This window comes from Etheostoma spectabile, chromosome 6 (assembly GCF_008692095.1).
Source record: "Etheostoma spectabile isolate EspeVRDwgs_2016 chromosome 6, UIUC_Espe_1.0, whole genome shotgun sequence".
Classification (NCBI taxonomy): Eukaryota; Metazoa; Chordata; class Actinopteri; order Perciformes; family Percidae; genus Etheostoma; species Etheostoma spectabile.
The window spans coordinates 19301368-19311446 of NC_045738.1; the positions used below are offsets into that span (position 1 = coordinate 19301368).

The 10079-nt window shown below is 41.5% G+C and overlaps 1 protein-coding gene and 1 long non-coding RNA gene across 2 annotated transcripts in view; one reads left to right on the forward strand and one right to left on the reverse strand.

The window, feature by feature from the left end:
* LOC116690564 (uncharacterized) overlaps positions 1–3329 on the forward strand; it is a 13679-nt gene extending 10350 nt beyond the window's left edge. The window contains exon 4 of the long non-coding RNA XR_004332286.1: positions 3317–3329. This is a non-coding gene — a long non-coding RNA (uncharacterized LOC116690564). The remainder of the gene's footprint in view (positions 1–3316) is intronic.
* The window catches only part of sema6cb (semaphorin 6Cb), a gene marked incomplete in the record, with an annotated part of 158875 nt that overhangs the window by 127359 nt on the left and 21437 nt on the right, over positions 1–10079 (reverse strand).

A 10079-nucleotide genomic window follows, 5' to 3' on the forward strand; every position in this document is an offset into this window, starting at 1 on the left:
AACTGAGCATGTGAGTTATTTATGTTGCTCAAGAGGCAAATTTCATCTGTTCAGTTAGTAACCATTTGGACAGTCATCTGTACACTAGCACACAAAAGGCAGGCAACAACCATATGTCATCAATGTTTTTGGTGGAGCAAAAAGCGGGGGTTGGGTGTACGAAGAGGGCATTGAAACTTGACAATGATTCGGCCACAAGAAAAAATTCTCAGTGCCTGCTGGGCCAAACCTTAAAAACTCTGCATGACCATCCATAAATTCTCTTCTTAGAAGAGAGAGTTCACTAGCTGAAGAGCTCCAGCATGGTTCAGTGCCATTACCATTTGAAAAGAAGGAAGATGAGTGCAGTAGCAGGGGGGAGATAGACCAGCCAGCAGAAAGAAAGGCTGAAGGGGAGTGTGGTAAGGGAAGGGAGGCTGACTTGTTGAACTTGGTGCATGGATGAGCTTCATTTGTCAGCAGGGCACTAGAGCTACTCCCTATTCAGATTTTGCCCTTGAGACGTCGGCGTGGTCTGAGTCGGCATTACGCAGCTCGAGAGCTTGTGCAGGGAACAGAGGAGAGTGTAACAATTTAGTAAAAAAAAAAAAATAGTCCACTGCAAAAAAGTCCCTTGCTGCACTCCAACAGAATTATTTGAAAAAAACAAAGTTTGGATTTAGAAACATCCCTTTATAGCTGATGTGTCCATTTTCTGAGTTATGCATATGGCCTTTGGGTAGGAATAAAGTGATGACTAATTTATGAGATTATGGGGTAGTAAAGTGCCAGGGATTTTTGAATCTGGAAACCATAAAATTGGATTTAAAATAGAAAAAAATGACTGTTAGCTTTAATGTGAGGGTGTTTACATCCACAATGGGTATAAGGTGGAGGACCCTTTTTGGAACATTGTCCCAAATTCTAGGAAAACACAGCACAATGATCTAAGCCTGCAACACGACAATCAAGTTGTTTTTATGGCCAAACAATTCTAACTAACAAACTAACTTGTTTATTAACCGTATGGCCAATACAACTGAGGGACTAAGAATTAAAAAAAAAGACAACACTGTTCATCTTACGCAGATGCAAGTTCTCAAATTAAAGCTGGGCATGAGTCAATATATAAATTCCAATTTGCCGTACAAATATACATACATATATGTATACATGTATGTTTTTTTTAATGTAAATGCGCATGCTGCAAATTTTGAAAAACTGTATATATACAGTTTTTCAAAATTTGTAACATGCGCATTTACAAAAAAAAAAAATACTCCATGAAGGAGACCATTTCATACCTACCCACCAGTGATTAATCTTTCATACACTTTCTTAGGTATACCTGCAGTCCAGGTACTAGGAACTGTAATGAAAGGCCGTTTCCAAACCACCATCTGTGACAATTGTGCCAAGACTCTGCCTGACAGTTATGTTCTGCAGCTTCAAATATATTTTTGCACCTTCATGTAGGCAAGATTTATTAAAAACACGAACCTTTGTAAAGCAAAGAACCCTACCAAACCTGGGGGAATGGAAAACACACACTGGTTGGGGTCCACCTTGGGCCAGGTGCTTGCAGCTAGGCAGGTAGGTTTTGACACGATACCATCTGCCGGGTCAAAGTTGCTTGCTGGCGACAATTTCCTCCCTTCTTCCTTTTTTGCACAGTTCCACACCCATTTGGAACTATATGGAGCTACGCAGACACACACACAAATCACACACCCACAAGCCTGTAAATGTTGCAAAGCTATTTTATGGAACACTGGAGCACAAACACTGGGCACAGAAGGTAGAGTATGTGCTGCAGAACGGCAGGTGATAACAGTTGGTTGGTCTACAGCAGAGAACATTTCCGGAGCCTGTGGGTTTATACTACCGATTGATAGCCACTATGCTGCCATTTAGTGACTCATTTAAATGCCAGAAATACATTTGTTTCCTCAGAATAGGCTTTTTGAAAGAGTTTGACCAGATTTATGCTATCAGAGTTGACAGATTTTTAAAGCAATATGAGTCACTACATTTTCAACGGTAAAGAATACCAAAGAACAAGAATATGAAAAGCCATTAAAGACCCCCTCCAGATATGTTTTAAGACATAATAATTTATGTCAGACAGCTTTTTTAGTTTAAAAGCAGACTCTCCTCTTCTCCCTCCAATCAAGAATCTTGAATGCATTTTTTCATTTTCAAAGTTTAAAAGATGTTTCTTGTAATATAAAATCCTGCTCGTTCATAAACGGTTTCAACTCAGGTTCAAGTCAAACTATGCACATACATCATTCTGCACAATGAAGCTTGTGCAGAATGATGTATGAATGAAAAATCCAAGTGACCACGCCAGCGCGCGCACACAAAAAATAGGTTATGCCGATGCAAAGGCTGAGTAAAGAAGATGACTTGGGACAGCTCCTGAGCAGAAAATGCCTGAGTGTTGACGACTTGATCTGAAAGGTATGAACAATCCGTTGTTCTTCAGCCCTGCGTGTGTTGACAGGAGGCCGGGAGCCAAGCACCGGACACCACCTCATCAAAAGCATGCTTGAGAAGTCAGTGTGAGTGTAATAGATTTGAAGTTCCGCACTTTAGGATTTGAGATTGTAGAATGGAAACTGAGATGGCAGGTTTGAGTGGCTTTTTCACACTTTTTCAGTTCAGGGACTTCAGCTACTTCTCTAACGCTTATGAAAAACCGCCACTCACTTTCTCTGATCATCCTCTTTTTTTGTCTACTTCTTCTTCCTCCCCCAACTCAGTAAGGCAATCATCACCGCCCTGCAGTGCGAGAGCATCTTAGCTGTGGCAGATAAAGGCTGGGAGATTGTCAGTAATGACGGGTCCACCAGCGCTGAAACTTCCCAGAGCTGCTTGTTTCAGCAGTAATTACGTTGGTGCACCGTGACTGGCTCTAAAAAGCTTACCAAGCCTTTTGCTTGTGATGCCATGTCAAATTATTATTTTTTTTCCCCACAGTAGGTAAGTCAGTCGGATAAGTAAAAAGGGGACTTAAAAGCTAAACAAAATGTGTGAAACAAAGAGGTAAAGAGCAGAGGCAGCAGGCTCGGTGTCGAGTGATGTGGAAGCCAGGGAAGGGGGTGGGAAGAGAGGGAAAGTGCTCTGAAGTCTATGAATAGGGAGGAGATTGGATCATTGGTGCTCAGTGTTCTCCAATCACAGCTCTGTTGAAGAAGGTGGAGAGTGAAGAGATAGGACAGGTGAAAAGGAATACGATAGAGAAGAAAACAAATAAAGGGGGAGGATGATGGGCTCCAAGAGGCACGAGAAGTAGTGATTGAAAATAAACACAAAGGAAGAAAGGACTGATAAGTGTGTGTGTATGTCTGAAAATGCTCTGCTGTACCACAAAGAAAAAAAATATATCATCTTGCTCGTCTGTGCCACTTCCTCTGAAGCTGGCCCTCAGTAATCAACTTCCAACCCTCTCAACTGCTTCATCCTCGCCTCCCGTTCTCGTCCCATCCACCTACTCGCGTGCCCCTGATCTCTGAGACGCACATGTGCTTATGAAGAGAGCGTTTAACCCTCCCCTCCATGGATCAGCCCCGCCGAAGGTGTGTGCTGATGTGGAAGGAAACTCAACATACAAACGGCAGCTGTGGAGAGAGTGTTCCGCTTCTTCATCCCACAGTTGGGCAGAAATTGGATATTGAGTGCAGGGGCGAAGCCCGCTGAGAAGGCATGAATGAAGATGAACAAATTTCCAACACCCACACACACGTTGAGTTATGAGATGGTCGATTCTATTGAGAATGGTGGGAGTTAAGTGTTTTTTTTGGATAGATGGAGATTTAGAGAATGTGCCCACCTGTGTCGGCTACAAGTCATCCATCATGGGTCGGTTGCATAGTGCAGAGTTATGGGCTGAAAGTGGTCATGATAAAGGGCTTAATTGAAGTCAGATTTCTCTGGAGAAACTACGGCTTTAAGATAATTGCATTCATTGCAAAAGCAGAACTGACAGACTGATCTCATGAAATGCTGTGACACGTCAATTTGTATACCATTATTGGTGTGTTATCAAGACGCATAGTCGTTTTTTAGCGTGTAAATCAACGCTGTTTGGCCTATATTGACTTACATTACCTTGCAATAGCGTGTGAATTTATTAATTTTTAAGTAGTATGAAAGGGCAAAAATCACAGGACTTTCACCCAGGAGACCGAGGATCGTGTCTCGCGTGTAGGGCTGGGAGGTATGGATTGTTTTTTCTACCACGGTTGAAGGAGTGCCGCTGTGAGGAAAAGAGTGGAAAAACAGGTAGAAAAGTTGATGTAAGGGGAGTTAAAAGTGCACAATAAAACGTTAAGCTAGAGCTTCTCAACACGGTGGCTTTTCAGTTGTCAATAGGCCTACTGCTGATAAAGTGAATGGCGTTACCAAAAACATTGGCTTAAACCTTAGCCTACAACATATGTTGCAGCCAGTCTAGCAGCCGAGCAGGCAGAGCGCAGAGAGGCGACTCAGCAGTGTGCCAACTTGTTGCTCTCTCTATTAATATAAGCCGCTCTTCTTTAGGCTACACAATGCAAGCAGGCTGAAATTCAACCGTGCCGTTTTATTGGGATAAAGCTATAAACAAAAAGGACACTATGCAAGCTGCTACCATATGCAATGGTTAACAATGCAGCATTAACGTTAATGTTTCTACCTCAGCTGAGAATGGAGAAATGTCTTTTCCTTCCCTACCGTGTATGTTGTTACGTGTGTCGTGGAACGTTGTCCTCCCCAACTCGTCAAAAGGTCGGATTTGCTCCATCTTTTGATAAGTTTTGTTTAGAAAACCTTGAATCCATATAAGACACAATGTCATCAGAGACAATCCATGTCATTAGCGTCAATTAATCTGTGTCATTAAACACAACATGGCCAATGTTTTTTTGCGGTGATGACGGTGACGAGATCAGACCCGCAATATCCCAGCACTACCCGTCTGTTTCTTTACTAAAGCCAACCTCGTTCTTTTCCTAAACCCAACCCATCACGTTCTTCTCGCAATAACACGGCAAGTGGCGATAAAACGGCAAGTGGCTTGTATGTTTACGACCGCCGTATCCAGCGCAGACACGCATGCAGATAGCTCAAAATGTGTACAGATAACACGCCACTTGGCTTCAGATAGTGTATGGTTAACACACAGTCATGCTGTCATAGCGCTGGAAAGGTTTTTTCATAAAACTGGTGTTTCAATGCAGTAGAATGGGACAGATATTAAATTGGTGCTATATGGCCAGAGAAAAGAGAAAATGGGCTGTGGTATACCCTTTGGCTCAAAAGGTCGAAAACCTACAACAACCAGAATGCACTGCGCAGACGTGGTTTGACGTAACAAGAGCCTATCACAGAATCAACATAATGGCTGACTGGCAACAACCGATCTTGTCTTATAGTTAAACAGAAATTGAAAATGTGTTTCTGAAAACAATTTAGGGAAGAAAGAGGAAATACAGTAACAGCAGTGATCAGCGCAGACTAGTTTTACCATTTTATCAGAGTTTCTTCCGCCTCCATTTCCGCAACACAGGGAAACGTATGGCGCCCACTTCCCTAGCTTCCCTTTAAAAGCAGAGGGCATCCATTTAAGCATCTTCATCCGTCAGCACCTCAATAAACAAACTATTAAACCCAAGCTGAGCACATTTACATTCCAGCAAACTGCTCACAATTACCCGTTTAAATGGCATACGTTGGCAATTAATACAGCAATCTTCTTTAATGCCTCCACCTAGGGAATTTGTAAACATCAATTATAAGAAATAAGAGAGCCTCTAAGATAAAGAGCCTCATGCTCAGCAGCATTCGCAACATGATATTGGCAAAAAATAAATCTCACAGGAAGCCAATATTGTTCGTTCGACAGCTCCACCAAATCATTTTCAGAGTGAAAGCAATTGTGGTGGTGGGTGTGAAAACTATCTTTGCCACAAAATGTGCATTGCTCTTTCTACCGGGTATGAGGGGGAAACGCTGGGCTGTCAATACAACTAATCACACTGGTTCGTCCATTATGCAAACAGCTTCTGATCATTCTTCACACACTGCACCAACTGCACCCACAAAGCACCCCATAAAGCACACGTGTTTTGGTCAATGAGTCATTCTTCTTGTTCGTATTTACTGCTGCGCGGGGGACGAGAAAGGTTGACTGAAAACCTGGACAGGAAATACTCAATAATCTGTTGTAGGGCATTGTCATTATTGATGAACCTGACGAATGTTTTCTCCATGAATCCTTTTGTCCACAGAAATGGTCAGAAAATAGTGAAAAATGCCCATTGGAATATCAAATATCAACAATCTCAAAAGAACAAAGCCTTCAAAAATCTCAAATGTAATAGGTTTAATATGACAAGAAAGCATAAAATGCACACGTTATGCTCAAAATGTGACTTACACGATTTATCAATATTCAAAAAAGCTAAAAGGATGTATTTTGTTAATCAACTTATTGATTATTTGACTCATCGTTTCAGCTTTAGTCTGCTGCAACAACATGGATTCACGGGGGAAACGGTTCCGACTGGTGCTTATTAGTCAGGGGGTCAGAGTGAGGGTTTGCTGCTTTTCTCCATGTTCTATTACTGCGAAGTGAATACTTTCGCACTGCTTATTGGACAAAACAAGGACAACAAAAGATATTTGCCAATGACGCTCAATATCTGTAGAGCACAGTTTACAAGTTGCTTCATTGACATTTTGTTTGACATTTTTCTAGACTAAATGATCAGTAGTTGTAGTCCTGATTCTAATTGGGAAAAAAAGAGAAAGCATATCAAAGCCGTTTCTAAGATTGTGCTAAAAGGCAGGTTTGCAACTTTTGTTAAAAAGCCGTTGGTCAAAGTAAACTTTTCTGCTAAGATACAGAACAGAGTCAAACTGCAGGTCTGATAGCACCCCAAGCATACCGATATAGTCTACAATCCATTTTAAGTAAGCGGCACTAATGACATGAATGGAAAACGATAAAACTCAAATCAGAGCTGCTACTAAGAACGCCATAGTTAGTGACATAATCCTCCTTGTTGAGCTAAAACTCACTAACGTTTACGAGGGGTCACCCCAGGGTGAAGCTTTAAATGGCTTATTGACATCTCACGCTCACACGATACAATGTGTGTGTGTGTGTGTGAATTATGTTCTGACCGAGTCTCTGTATATCAACTGCACATTTTCTGAACACAAAAGGGGCTCAACTCTCACTTAATAAAACAAAGCATATGGATGCTTCATTCAGAAGACACAATATAGATACCTTCTTTTTCACATTTATGGATTTTGTGGCTTCCTGTTTGGGGAATGAACACGATCTACGCTTTAGTGCTACAGTTCCCATAATTCTGTGGGGGACGCAAACAGGAAGAATAATGTTGGGATGGATGCAGTGCGTTATGCTGTGGACTACAACTTCAGGTTCCAGCCTTCAGCATCAGAAATATACGAAATTAGCAAGAAAGAAACCTTAAAAAAAAAAACAACAACATAAAAAGGTGATTCTGGAGTTATAAGGGTCTATGATTTTGAAGCATATTTATGGACAGTTATTCACAATAGACAGTTTAACTTAAAGGGATATTTTGCCGATTGCAATCCAACTCTGTGCCCTCTTTGTGTGGGCAGTGTGTTTAGATAAACTGTGTGTGGCTTTCCTCCGTGGTACCAGTGCACAGAGCTTGAAACAACCAAGTTCTGCTTAAATCCACAGACATGACACAGCCTGCGTGATCCAGCTGATTCAGCGGACCTTGGCTGCTCTGCGCACTGGCGCCACAACGGTAGGCCATACACACACTGCCCACACGGACATGACACAGAGCTGGATGTAAATTTTACATCCATTTAGTGCATTTAAAACAAGCATCAGATAAAACTAAAATTCACCACACGATGTCTGTGTCTTTAAAAATTAAATTGTAATAAATGAACCCTTCTATTTCACTTCAGGAGTCAGAACATGCCTAGTGCTCGTAAACACAACACAAAGCAAACTGCCAGCATTGCCAACTACACAACATTTTAATCTCGGAGATTTGTTTTCAGCTGGCATGAACTCAAACTAATCTTACAGCGTTATCTGAGAATATATCAGTGCTGAATCTCTAACAAAGATAGAGCCCAAATCTTTGGCATTCAGACATCTCGTGAATCCCGCTGAACAACGTTTAGTTGATGAGACCTCGATAAGATTAGCCCCAGACAAAAGAAGAGGTAGAAAGGAGAGTTCAGAAACTGATCTCTTTTTCCTCTCTCTTTGAATGAACTATCCTGACAGTGGAGGAATTTGTCAGACTAATTTTGGGTAATCGACCTCTCCTTGCACTGTGGATTTTGGCAGCAGTTTGTAAAACAAATAGTAAAAAGCCTTCCATGGTGGCAGATATGTTAACGTTTAAACATTGTGAGCAGGAAGACAAACTATTAAGATAAGCACGAGTCGTGCTTCAGCTTTATTGTCGCATCATCTTTTAATGCCATTTATTGCATGCATATTGTCTTGTGTATGTTTTTATGAAACAATAAAACAAAGCAGATTCACAGCTACACCCAAAAGCCCTGCATACATCACCCTAGGGCTGTCCCAAATGATACTATTTCAAACGATTAATCTAGCGATTATTTTTTTCAATTAGCCGACTAATCCAATGATTAATTTTTAGATTGATCTAAATGATACATTTTTCAATTAGCGATTATTTTCCCATAGCTCAATTAACAATTTACACAAAACAAATTACAATGGAGGTTAAAATCTCTATTTATGTAAATGGGTTAACACAGCACTGTTCAAGTAAAATGAACGTGTAGTGCAACCTGAAGCCAGATGTATGCGATCAACCCCACAAAAAAATAAAAGTCACTTTCAGGAGGAATGCAAAAATAACTTAAAGTAAACAGAGCAAGTGCAAAAAGACCTGGCCTGTATTTTTACAGTAGTAGGTAGAATAATGAGTAAGCTCTTGTTCAGCATCCAAGCTCTTCTCCCTTTAATCTTACAGTAAAAAAAGTGCAATTTTAGCAACATATGAACTCCGATGTATCAAATAAATCCAACAATAAAATAAATTCACATTTCAATACACTTCCAGGAGGAATACACAAATAAAAAAAACAGTAAAAAAAAAAAAAAAGGAATAATGAGCCCGATATAAACCCAACAATTTCTTAATAGTTCCATTATAACAGATGTTATAAAGGACTGGTGAGATATCTCAAACTATCTGGCCTGGTTGCGCAAATATTGAAGACAGTGCTACAGATGGAGGAGACGCAGCAGAGTTTACAGGACATACTGTACGCGGGAGCTACAGGAGAAGCTGGGGAGGCCTAGGTGAGCAGAACTTACGCCGTTTTGCTGCTGTTATCCTGACCCAAGGATCATTTTACAAAGTCTACAGACTACCACGGCGTTGTTAAGAGTAAAATACTCTCACACTTTTGAAGACCGCGAGCGAGCCTTTTTCTTAACGTGTTGTTGCCATGGATGTTTTTAGAGAACGGTTGTTGCGAGGAATCCGTACTTGCGCTGTTGCCGGATGCAGCCATGTCGGTTTTACATTTCAACGCAACGGTGCAAATTATTTGTATCGATGCATTAACGTAGTCAATGACGTTGACTACGTCACCCCCAACTGATCTTAAGAGACTTCATGGCCCGGTCTTTTCACTAAATGTGAGCACAACTTTCTGGAAATTACCTCATGCATGGCACAAGAAAAAGCTGGTCCACCGAGGTCCACCGTCTTTGCTTGCGGTGGACCTCATTTTCTCCCACCTCCTCAAGTCTCTGCATCCCTGGAACTTTGAAGTCCAGCCAGCAAAGGGCTTTGAAAAAGCCCGCAATCTCCCCACCATGACAAGGCAGAGGATTAGCCAAGCCCTGCAGGACAGAGTGGAAAGAGGACGGAAGAGGGCTGGAGGAGGAGTAGCACCATTTCCACAAGGGCTGTGTATGTGCAAGCAGCTCTCCCTCCGGCCAGAGCTGCCGGGGATTAACAAGCTACTAAGGAAGCAGAGAACAGACCTCCAGCCCCTTTTTTCATGAGTTTCACATAAACCAATTTACAGCAGAGAACCGG